Source organism: Arvicola amphibius, chromosome 1 (assembly GCF_903992535.2).
Source record: "Arvicola amphibius chromosome 1, mArvAmp1.2, whole genome shotgun sequence".
Classification (NCBI taxonomy): Eukaryota; Metazoa; Chordata; class Mammalia; order Rodentia; family Cricetidae; genus Arvicola; species Arvicola amphibius.
The window spans coordinates 194,548,676-194,560,800 of record NC_052047.1 but is presented as its reverse complement, the minus strand read 5'-3'; the positions used below and the strand labels follow the sequence as shown (position 1 = coordinate 194,560,800).

The following is a 12,125-nucleotide window of genomic DNA, read 5'->3' as shown; positions in this document are numbered from 1 at the left end:
ACTTCTTATAAATAACTAATTTAAAAATCATGGAAAAGACACCATTACAGGGAAAACGTAAATGTTGAGGGCTGGCGGGATGGCTCAAGGGTAATGGTACTCACCATGAAAGCAGACAACTTGCGGGCCACCCCTACTAACCCCACAATGGGAGGAGAGAGCTGGCTCCCAGAAATTGTCACCTGGCCTCCATGCATGCACGGTGGCATGTGTGAGTACATGGAAGAACATGCCTGAAACAGTTGAGATTTGTCTCCTCGAATCTATGCTTCTGTCGCAACTCTAAAACCAACATGATTTTTCCGGTAACCTGACGCTATCTTGTAAAAACACCCAGAAAAATAAAAATCACAAGAAGAGTCAAAAAAAGTTCTGAAAAATAATGGAACTGGGCAAACATTATCACATTTGAATTTCACTAGTGAGCTATGAAAGTTTTTGAGTAGTTACTGAGTATACACGTTTATTTAGTAAAATATGCATGAAACACACTCATTAGGCATTATAAACATATACCAACTAGCAGTTAAGATCAAAATAGATTCTCTTTACTTACAATAAATACACTGGAATAACAAGGTAGCCACTTAGAGTGAAAACATATAAAACTGATTATTGACTTACTCCAGCAAAGTAAGTTGGAGATGGATCAATGTCTTCAAATATAGCACAATGAAAAGTATAAGAACATCTGGGAGAGAGTATTACAGAAACATGGTTTAAATGTTGGTGGGAAAGACTCAAGAAAGATGTGTAAACTGAAATCCAGAAATAGAAACAATGACAAGCTCAATTACCCAAAACTTTTAAAAGTGAGTGTCTCATTGGAAGGTACCACGAGGAAAGCATCACATACCATACAGAGGCCAAGAGCTGATTCCCTGCACCAAACACTCAGAAGCCAGAGAGAGACAAAATCTAACCCAGTGAAACAAGGGCAGGAATATCAGTTGCACATGTGTGGGAAAATAGAGTCCTTGGATTGAGGACAAGACATTCAACTTCAGTTACCTTTTTTCAAAAAATACAAACATAAAAGTGCCTGCCTGTCTCCCCCATTCCTTGTTAAACCAGCAGAAATGGAGTACAACACGCAATGTTAATTGTGGAATATAAATTTGGTACAATCTCTTAAGAGGGGGAGTTGCCCTCTGCTACAGTTTAAATGTTTGCCCTTTGCCCCAGTGATTCTACCATCAATTTATCCAGTAGAAAACCATCAGCTCAACAAAGGGCTTAGAAACACTGTAGGAAGTACAGCCTGAGGATCTGGACCAGAGTCAGCCCGAGAGTTTAAATCCTCTCCATGGCTTCTGTCTATAAAATGGCAACAGTATCTCCCTAGTCAGGCTGGTGATGTGCACATATGTATAGATGGTTAGAGCTATGTTGGTCCACTCTTCGCTATTACAGTCAACATCATATTAGCTAGAGGATTGTTTCAAATACAAAGGCCCAGAGAAGTCTACCCGCTTAGGTTGGTAACCTAGCGATAGCATTTCTCTGCAATGGAAGTCTTCATGAGCACACACAGATTCCAATGTGTTGATCCGAGAGCAGCTCCAGCATCTACTGCTAACTAAAGTGTATGTGATTCGGGTAACTGGGACGGACTGCTTAGGGACTGGTGCTTCTGAAGGGTGGGACACTCTTCACAGGAAAGACAGGTGGAGGGGGAATAATTAGATTTTCCCAGAAAGTCTTAGCTTCCTAATCATTCAACCAAAGGCTTTTAAAGGATGCAAAACAAATCAGGTAATCATTATGGATCCTGAGATACAGCTGTGAAGTCCCATCTGCATAGCTGATATTTTTGTGGGGGGGGGGTGTTGAGAAAAGGTCTCATTCATCTAGTCCAGGCTAGCCTTAAGCTCACAACTCTGCTTCAGCCTTCTGAGAGCTAAGATTACAAGCTCAGTCCAGCCAGGTGTTGGTGGCACACACCTTTAACCCCAGCACTCGGGAGGCAGAGGCAGGTGGATCTTTGTGTGTTCCAGGTCAGCCTGGTCTATAGAGCAAGTTCCAGGACAGCTAAAGCTGCTACAAGCCCTGTCTCAAAAAAAAAAAAAAAAAAAAAAAGAAAGAAAGAAAGAAAGAAAGAAAGAAAGAAAGAAAGAAAGAAAACGAGACAACCAAACAAGTGCTAAGTGGGATCGTTGTCCACTGGAGAATGTGACAATCAATACGGTGTGGTGGGACACCGAGAATGAAACCGCACGGGCAAAAGAGACCGGGTTCTACAAGAAGGACTGAGTTTTGGTTAGGGAAGCTCTAACCGGGAAGGAAATGTTTAATGGTACATATTGCTTAATCTGAAATGCGTATTTTGTTTTATCTCCAAGCTAATATACACAGCTATTATCCTGCCTCTGACTCAGGCGGCTGGTGTAGAATGTCCCGCCCCCAGTTCAGTACAGCATCTGTGAACACACCTGGGAACACCACCACCGCCGCCTCCCCGCCTTGTTTCCCTCTGTGCTGGTCTCTCCTCACGAAACAGCATTCCACAGGGGCCTTTTCCAGGGCTTCCAGTGTGTAAAGATGTCTCGGCCCCTGTGCAAGCCAGCCTGCACTGCAGCTCTGAGGGTGGAAACGTTTCCATTCAGCTCCCCAGCAGATAAGAATCCAGAACAAAGGTGGAGTCTGAGTCACAGTGCCAAAGGAGTCATGAATAAGCAACTTTCAACATCTACTCCAGGTAGCTAAGGAAGGCTGTGAGATCCTGATGCATGAGCTGGTAGGTAACTTCCCAGCCACTCAGCTGCACCTGGGCTCTCAGGCCATCACCTCACATCAGCCACGTGACCGGGCACAGACCTGCTCCTCCTTGGGTGTTCTGAAACTCTCTCTCTCCTCTCTCTCTCTCTCTCTCTCTCTCTCTCTCTCTCTCTCTCTCTCTCCTTTCCCTCTCTCCTCTCTCTTTGTCTCTATCTCCTCTCTCTTCCTCTTTCTCTCTCCCCCTCTCTCCTCTTTCCCTCTCTCCTCTATCTCCCTCTGTCTCTCCTCTTTCTCTCCTTTCTCCTCTCTCTCTCTCCTCTCTCTCCTCTTTTTCTCTTTGTCACTCGCTCTCCCCCGCCTCTCTCTCTCTCTCTCTCTCTCTCTCTCTCTCTCTCTCTCTCTCTCCCTCTCTCCTCTCTGTCTCTATCTCTTCTCTTTTCCTCTCTCTCCTCTCTGCCTCTCTCCTCTCTCTCCCCCTCTCTCCTCTCTCCCTCTCTCCCTCTCTCCTCTATCTCTATCTCTCCTCTCTTTCTCTCCTTTATCCTCTCTCTCTCCTCTCTCTCTCCTCTTTTTCTCTTTATCTCTCCCTTTCCCCCTTCCTCTCCCACTCGTCTCTCTCTCTCTCTCTCTCTCTCTCTCTCTCTCATCTCTCATCCCCCTGCCTCTCTCCTCTCCCCCTTCCTCTTCCCTCTTTCCCTCTCTTTCTGGCACACGCATGCACAGTCACTCAGGAAGTCAGACAAATGGCATCTTGCGCTCTTCATAAAGATTAGTGAGCAGAGCATGATAACAATATCTTAAGAGGGAACCCTATTAAAGACCCAGGAGGTGGATGGGGAGTGCTTTCCAAAGCATGGAAAGATTGACCGCTATTGTTTACATGATTAAAGGTGGGGGTAGAGTAACAACAAGAACCAAGTAAGAAGCACCTCCCACCACCCTCTCCCTCCTTAGCCCAACTGCTAAAATGATTCCCACAGCTGAAAGAGGTAAGACACCTCCCATAAGCAAGCACATTGTAAATGAATCAGAAGAGCTGTCAGAAGAAGATCCATTGCACACACAGGGCCTGGAATCCGGGAGAGCCGTGGGCATCTTCTTCTGGTTTGCTTCTTGTTGAGGTTTCTGTGACTCAGTGAATACCTCTGGAATGTGCCATGAGCACCCCATGTGAAGGCCATCCTAGCCTTTAGATTCTAGTACACCCAGCACAGACCCCAAGGCAAAGTGGGAACCCCCCGAGACTGTGTCACCTCTTTCTTTTGCTTGTCACTGGCACAGGCTTGGAGAAGGACAACCAGGGGGAGGGGATCTGTTGAAGGACACTCACTGCAGAATTCAGTCTCAGAAGAACCACAGTGTATGCCTGGACTGGAGTCTACTTGATCTTCCTTGGGAATACCATGGCTGGGACTTCACACCAGCAGGGTAATAGCTGCCCAATGTAAATGAGATCAAGGCAGAGTCCCGAGCATGTCATGTATGCCGTCGGATATTTAGACCCACTACGTCCAGGCAGCTAATATACTCAACACGAAGGAAATGCCCTTGGAATTACTCAGCGAGTAGGGGATGACGCCATTTTCTCAGGGAGCTCATGTGCTCTGTTGGAGTGTGTCCAAATGTTGGCTGATTGGGGCAGACAAAAGTATGTGTGGTGAAAAATGTGTTTATTTTCCCCGTGGCCCTTTTATTTCCGTGTTCTCTTTGAGTGGAGCTGAGAATACAGCAAGGTGGCAGAGTTGGGGCCAGCCTGCACAGAGCCCTGGGTTTGATCCCCAACATCAAATAAACCAGGGGTAGCAGCACACCCCTGTCACCCCAGTATTCTAAAGGTCAGATTCAAGGACATCCTCTGTTACATAGTGAGTTTGGGGACAGCCTGCAATACATGGGAGCCTATCTCAAAAACACAATGCCAAAATAAAATAAAACCAAAACCGAAAGACCCCCGCAAAACAGAAAAGAACAAGATGAAGATGAAAAGAGAAAGGAAGAACAGAAGAGAAGAGAAAAGGGAAGAGAAGGCAAACAAGGACCTCGGGCCGGTGGGCCCAGTTGTACGTCCAGTGTTGATTAAGAACATTAGAATGCATAGCTCCTCCCTGCTACTTGAAAGAAACAAAGGTGTGGATTGAGCATGCGAGTCTGAGGGAGAGCAGGCTTGGTGGATGGGAGCAGCTAGGCAGCCCTGCGAATCATTACAGGCCCAGAGGTGTGATCCTTGAGCACTTGCCTGCCTGCTAACAGTCTCTTTGCCGGGGTCCATCGAAGATGGAGATCCAACCAGTGAGGACCACAGACAGAAAGACACTCCCACACACTCTGCTTCCAACCAAACCTGCGGGCATCAAACCCAGCAGAGCATCTTCCTCAGCTCTTGTCTGTGCCTTACCAGCCGTCTTCCAGAATAAATCCCATCACTGTAGGTTGGCTAGACCTAAGTGGAAGGGGAGGGGGCTGGAGATAAGAGTGGAAAGAGCAGCACTTAGAGGAGGGAAATGAGGGGAGGGTTGCTTTTAAATAATATTGATGGCATATCACAACTGGGTTTGTTAGGGCAGTTCCATGCGCATCTAAGGTCTTCTGGCTCACATTCACGCCCACTACCCTTCCTCCTTCCAATCTCTCTGACCCCTGGGAAGTGGTATTTCTGATGAAGGTGGAAGGTTTGTTTTTAGTTAAGGAGAAAGAAAGGCTCCAAGACTGTCTCAGTGAGACAGTGATGGGTGCATAGCACAAACACTGCACCCCCTGGAGTCGGACACAGTCACTGGGGGTATGGTGGCAGTGGCCATAGGCCTAGGCCAGGGGAGTCAAGTGATACTTAATAGGACACCCTTGCTAATTCAAATCCCAACAGCCTATTAACTCAGTCCCTTAGGATATTTGTGGAGCCACCCACAGGGTGGTGACAGGAAGTGACAAATCCCCCCCGGCACTCAGGTTGATAAAATTAACCTTGATGTACTATTATGCTTCAAAGGAATCACAGTCCAAAGGCCCCACCCTACAGGAAAAAAACTTCTGATAGATGAACACCCCCAAAGGGCAGCCCCAGCTTCTTGCTGACCAGTGAGTTTTGAGAGAACGCGGAGAGCAAAGCCAGTACCACAAGTTTCCCAGGTTTGATAAGAGGGTCTGTAAAATGATAGGACGGACAAAGTGCTCGGTCCTCATCATTCCTTCATGATAAAGAGGAGGTGATGCAAGCAAGCGGTTGTGAAAGAGACCTTCCTGCCTGGGTTCTCTGCAGAGTCAGGTCTCACACTACCTGGCTAGACCAATGGTCAAGCATCACCAGATCTGAAGTGGAGGCAATAAGCCTGATGCCAGGACTAGCCTGTCCAGAGGCAAACCTCCAAGGTCATTGCTTTTCTGACTCTGGAACAGCAGATCTCTCATTTCCGAGATGAGCAGACCTGGGAACAGTTACTCAACATCCCTGCAAACCCACGCTTTCAACAGCACACAGCAAAAGTGCTGTGGTACCTGGTGCACTAGTGGGCACGTGGCAAGTCCTGAGGGAAAAAAAGCTCTTGTCAGGGCTGGGATATGGTTCAGTCAGCACAGTTCTTGCTGCGTAAGCCTGAGGACCTAAGTTAGGTTCTCAGACGAGGTCCGGTGTGGTGGCATGTGTTTATCGTCCCAGTTCCGGAAAAAAAATGGAGACGGTAGATTTCTGGGACTAGCTTAGTCTACTTGTTGAGTTCCAAGCCGATGACAACCTCTGTCTCACAATGAATATGGCAAGAAGCTGAGGAAGAATTTCAAAGGTTGGCCTCTGGCACCAGGTGCACTTACATATGTCTACACGCCCCTGCACACATGTGTAGTGTGCCTGTATGCACACCAACAGAACAAGTTTCTCTTTTCTTGCCTCCATTTTCACAGCCTTTCTCTGATCACATCATCTGTTATGAACTGTCCCAAAAGATACAATCGTCATCTTGGTTCCTCCAGCAGACAAATGTCTTAACAAGTCCTTGTTCCTATTTAAAGGCAGCACTTCTAATTGGAGGAGACAGGGCTATCTCTGACCCAGCCCCACCCCCTTCAAGTCCTCCCACAAGCCACTCACAAACCCTGGCCCCCAGCTTAGAGTAGGATTGACCCAGGAAGACCGAGAGATCTGTGGTAGCAGTTCGTGGACTGGATGACCTTCCAAACCCTATGAAGTCATTTATTTATGCACTTCCCGAGAATGGGGAAGTGAGGAGGAATCCTGCCCTGGGCCTGTGGGAAGGCCGCTGAGAGACTGCATCTCCTTCTGACAGACCCAGAAGTACCAACCGACCACAGAACTGCGGTGTGAGCTGTGAAGGCTGAGGTCACTGCTGGGACCATACCACACTTGCAGAGCGCTGCCAGGCTCAAATGTCACCTCTGGCTGCACCCAGCCAAGAGTCACTGCACCTGCTAGGCACGAGTATGAGACATAGCAGGCAGGCAATATACTCCTGCTTTATAAAAATGATGTCAAATCTGGGACTGGGAGCTCATCTGCCTGGAAGACAGAAGATGCTTCTTCCTCTTCTTTTTCTTTTGTTTTTTCAGGTAAATTCACTTTTTAAAACTTAAACTTTCTTAAATGGACCCTCTAGCATATTCACAATGCTATGCCATCAATACTTCTATTTAATTTCAAACCATTTTTCATCATCCCAAAAGGGAACCCCGTACTTGTGAACCACTTACCCCTCACTCCTTCCCCCAGCCCCGACTAGTCTGTCTCCATCCTGTCTCTATGGATTTGAGATGGGAAGGTTTGCTAAAGATTAACTATCTTCCAGTCTCTTATTCTTTGGCCTATGCGTTAAGCCCGACTCATCAGTGTTAAAGTACGTATTACCATCGGAACTAAATGAGCCCAGGTTCAGATTCCAGGTCCAATCATCCGCGATCTGAGTGTCTCACTTTTAACCCTATTCCATGGGTTTCTGCTTAGAATCAAAAGAAACGGATCCATAGGGCTCTAAGTGCTTCCCCAATGATGGCAGTAGTGATATTCATGGTTCCAGAAAAATCTCAAATAGGGGCTGGCCATATAAACTCAATACTTGGTATCAAGAGTGTCACACATGAAACTTTTAGGCTATCCAAAGGAAGGTTAACCCGACAAGTGAACAAAGAGCAAGTTTTCAAAATAGAACTGTAAATATTTTACTTTTGAAAGCATCAGACTGACTAAAGTTCCAATACAATTGACAACCTGCTTGCTCTGTGGCCTTGGGGAAGCAGCTGCACTTTTCTGATGCTATTCTCTTAGCCAGCAAAGAGTAAAGCCATCCACCTCAAGGTTTGCCTTGACCAAACATAATATCTGCTGTGTGTGTTGGCACGCAACTGAGTTCTCTGTTCTTTCGTAGTGCCCCCCCCCCCCCCCGCAAGCCCTGAGGTGCAAAGAGGCACACTGACCTTGTGGAATGTGTTTGTGCCCTAAGGAAGTGTCATATAGCTCAGTGTGGTGCATACACCTATGATCCCAGCACTTAGACACTTGAGGCAGGCAGATCACCAGCCTCCTCTACTAAGGAGTTCCCAGCAAATTTTTCTAGTGTTCCCATCACCAAGATCCCATTAGACACAGCAACTTCACCTGCCTGTGTTACCTGCCCTCCTCCTGCTGCCTGCCTGCACAGCTGTTGCTCTATTTAGGCCTTGGTGCCTTTCACCAGCTAAGACAGGCACATGAGTGATGCTCACACACTTTTATACTGTGCTTCTTCCAAGGGGAATTCAAAAGTTCCCCGAGACAGCTGCTCCGTGGACATAGAGGGCAGGCTCAGAGTCCGTGGCTTCCATCTCCAGTTTCCCAACCTGACCAATGCTCTATTTAATTTAGACCCTGCCTCTTACAGGGCACCCATCCACTTTAAGTACAAAGTTTAGATTCAGTCCTGCCATTCAGACTAGACTGTCAAAGGGGGGCGGGGGAGGTGTGTTATACCACATGGGGTTATCAAAACCCAGCCATGGAGCCCCTTCTCCATACTCACTCCCTCAAATCCCTTCAAGAGCATCTTAGATTCAATCCTGCCATTCAGACTGAACTGTCAAAGGAAGGCAGCGCGGGGGGGAGGGGGGGAGGGGTGGTGTTATATACCACATGGGGTATCAAAACCCAGCCATGGAGCCCCTCGTCCATGCTCACTCCCTCAAAGCCCCTCAAGAGCATCTTAGATCTAGCCCGTGCATAAGCCCTGAAAAGAGACCTGACTTCATTCGGGAGCCATTCAGTTTCTGCATCTCCTCACTTTCATTCCTCAGTTCCTACCCTCAGAGGGGGTTAAAGTTCAGTGAAAATCAAGGTTAAACCCCCAGCCCACCCTAGGGAGCCATGCCACGTGCGCAGGCCCGGAAAAAGAAAAAAAAAAAAAAACCGGTCGCCCTAATCTACCTCGGAAAAGAGAAGGAGAAAATCCCCTCCCATTGTCCCTTCCTCCTTTCCCTCACCTCCCGGTGCACGGAGCGCAGGTATCCCTGGAAGCCCCCACCCCCACCCCCGGGGCAGAAAGAGCATGGCGCACACGTGGGGCCGTGAATTGCAAGCAGCTTCCTGAAGCTGGGCAGGGAGGAGGGGAACCGGGATGCCTCTGCCACACGCCCCGGAGCCCGCCCTTGGATCACACCCGGCTCCAGATCCCTTACCCTGTGAGGGGCCGAATGCCTGGGAGCTTCTGAGTGGGGCTTCCTGGATCCGGCTTCTGGCTGGCAGGAGAGCCCCTATCCTTCCTTTCTCAGCCCGGGCTTCTCCAGGGGCAGGGTGGCTTCAGAGCGTCCATGCAGGCAGGCAAGTAGGCAGACAGGCAGGCAGGCAGACTGGCTAGTGTCCCCCCTTCTGCCCTGCCCTCAGCTGTCCCAGGCAGGCCATTGCCGGGCTTTCTGACATACTGGTGCTGGGGACTTCACTTCCTGGTTTGGGTTTTTTTTTTTTTTTTTTTTTCCTCTTTCACAACTGAAAGTGGAAGCGCTTCTGACCAGGAGGAGGGAGCCAGGCAGCCAAAGCTACCCCGGCTCGTTTTTTAAAGCCTTCAGCCCCAGCTCCTAAGGGCTGAAACAAAAGCCACCTTGCATCCACACAGTTCACCTGCTCCCGCTTTTCCCACTAGCTCTCCTAAGACGAAAATCCAAATGAAACCGAGTTGAGGTGCCCCTGGATTCACTGCCAGAGAGACGGAGGTGACGTTGTTCCCCGCTGCGTTTGCAGGACAGGAAAGTCCAGCTAGAAGGACCTCCGCCCTTGGGTCGGTCTCAACACAGCTGTCTTCACGTAGCCCCTCTCCCCTTCCCCAGAGCTGCCGACTCAGGAACACAGGCGGTCCTCACAGAGACAACAGAAGAAACAAAATAAGCCAGGAACCACTGGGGCAGCGAGCCACTAAATTGACGTGGCTCTTTTTCCTCTGACACACCAGATCGGCCTTCCAGTCAGCCAAGTTTAACGTAAAATTGTGTTCTGTGACCCCTCTCACACCTCAGCATTACCTGGGGTTCGCGACTGCCTTATTTGATCACCCTTTAAGGCTTTGTCTGGTCTCCCAGGGGTACCAGGAGATCCCGTTCTAGAATGACAGGTTCTGCACGCCCCCCCTCCCCCCCCAGCAGCAACACTACAGACAGGCAGAATTACACAGCACTTTCCTAGCCTAGATCCCTCCAAAAGGGATCAGCAGTAAGCTCAAGATGAGCCTGGCTCTTCCTGAGAGCACCAGCTACCTTAAGGAATTCCTTCTCTCTGCAGAGAGCACCCACTCCTGCAGGAAAGGCCAGGAAAATAGAGCCATATCTCAGAGAACAGCAGGTCTGTCCTCTTTGGAAGGATAGAAGGAGGTGCCTCTGGCTTTTGTTTAGTTTCAGAGCTTCCCCAGAAACAATTTTCTTCAGAGGAGACCTTTAGATGGCAGAGTGGACGCCAAGCCTCCATGCCTGGGATGCCCCTGGCATCTCTCTAAGGCCCGTCTTAGCTGTTGCAGGTTCAGAGGAGAACAACTAATATTGTGGCTACTGGTCTCCTCTAGAACTGAATGTCGAGTTCAGCGAGATTTTAATCCAAAGGTTTTTTCTTTTGGGTTTTTCGAGACAAGGTTTCCCTGTAGGTTCTAGAGCCTGTCCTGGAACTAGCTCTTGTAGACCAGGCTGACCTCGAACTCAGAGATCCGCCTGCCTCTGCCTCCCAAGTGCTGGGACTAAAGGCGTGCGCCACCACCGCCCGGCTAATCCAAAGATTTTTAATGGGAGGATTCTGACATCACCCAAGACTTCTGTCTTGGATGACTGGAGCAGGCCATGGAAAGACTGACCACCATGTCTTATCTAAAGCCAAGCCACACGGTCCAACAACTCAGAGATGTATTGAAAATATGAGGCCAGTGCTACTTCCCGAGCAGTAGATGCCCCCTGAGCCAACACTTATCATATCTGTAGGATGCTTGCCAGCCCCTAATAGCATCCCTGCTACTCCCTTCCTCCCAATAGGAGTCTCAATCTCCAGCAGTTAAGAGGCACCTTTAACTAAGAAGTTCTGAATGGCAGGTGAAGGAAACCTATATCCTGACTCAGTCTTTAACTTTCCAAAGCTTTATGCCTTTTAAAAAGTGAGAATATTCTCTTCCAATCCCCCCTCCCCTCGAGAACTCAAGTGGCTCAAATGTTTCCCTTCCCAATCGATTTTTTTCTTTTGCCTCCCACACAAGTCGGCTGAGATTACCACCCATGTTATGAAAGAACTGGAAGCAGGTTGAATACGCATCCCACTGCCCCCCAGAACCCCTATTCCCCTAGACAAGAGAAGGCAACTCACCTTGTAAGAGCAGTCACCGTTGCTGGGTCGAGGAATGGCTCCTCTTGCAGCTGGCTTGCTGGTTCAGCACCACATGCAGTGGCCTCCGACTTTCCACGCTCTGCGACTAGGCACATCTGAAGTCACTGGATCCTGTCCTGAGAGTGTCCTGCCAGCTCTTCTGGAACCTTTGGACCTGTTGCAATAGAGGTGCAAAGGTAGAAGTTACCTGCTCAAACACTTTTAGTCACCTCTGACAGAAGTGGAGAATTTGGCAAAAGGTTAAACAAGAGATTGTTAGGCAATGGATTTAAGAGGAAAAAAAAACAAAGAGCAATTGGCTCAGAAAGTGCTATTGAGTGGGGTGAAACTTATAAAGCTCAGACTTCGGGGGAAGGAGTAGGCAATAAATAGGGGCTTTGCACATGAGTTTTTTTCTTTGCCCCCATCTTTGGGACTGACTAGAGACCAGACTAGAATAATAAGGCAGAGAAAGTGCACCTTAATTTTAGGGTGACAGGATGTGGGGGAGTGGGGGGAGTCACTTGCACTGACCCAGGCTATGGCTTCAAGATCTGGCCAGAGTAAGTTTGTGTTTGGAGATGAGCTTCCTAGGAAAGCCGGG

General features: G+C 48.5%; 1 protein-coding gene across 2 annotated transcripts in view; it reads right to left on the bottom strand.

Annotated features, from left to right (window-relative positions):
- Acsl5 (acyl-CoA synthetase long chain family member 5) overlaps positions 1–11,677 on the bottom strand; it is a 49,730-nt gene extending 38,053 nt beyond the window's left edge. The window contains exon 1 of one of the 2 annotated variants that reach the window (XM_038342922.1): positions 11,522–11,677. The gene's annotated coding sequence lies outside the window, so the exon portion shown is untranslated. Of the gene's footprint in view, positions 1–9,369; positions 9,636–11,521 lie in introns of those variants that run through there. The other variant, XM_038342929.1, reaches the window with a different exon arrangement.
- Positions 11,678–12,125: the final 448 nt, after the last annotated feature.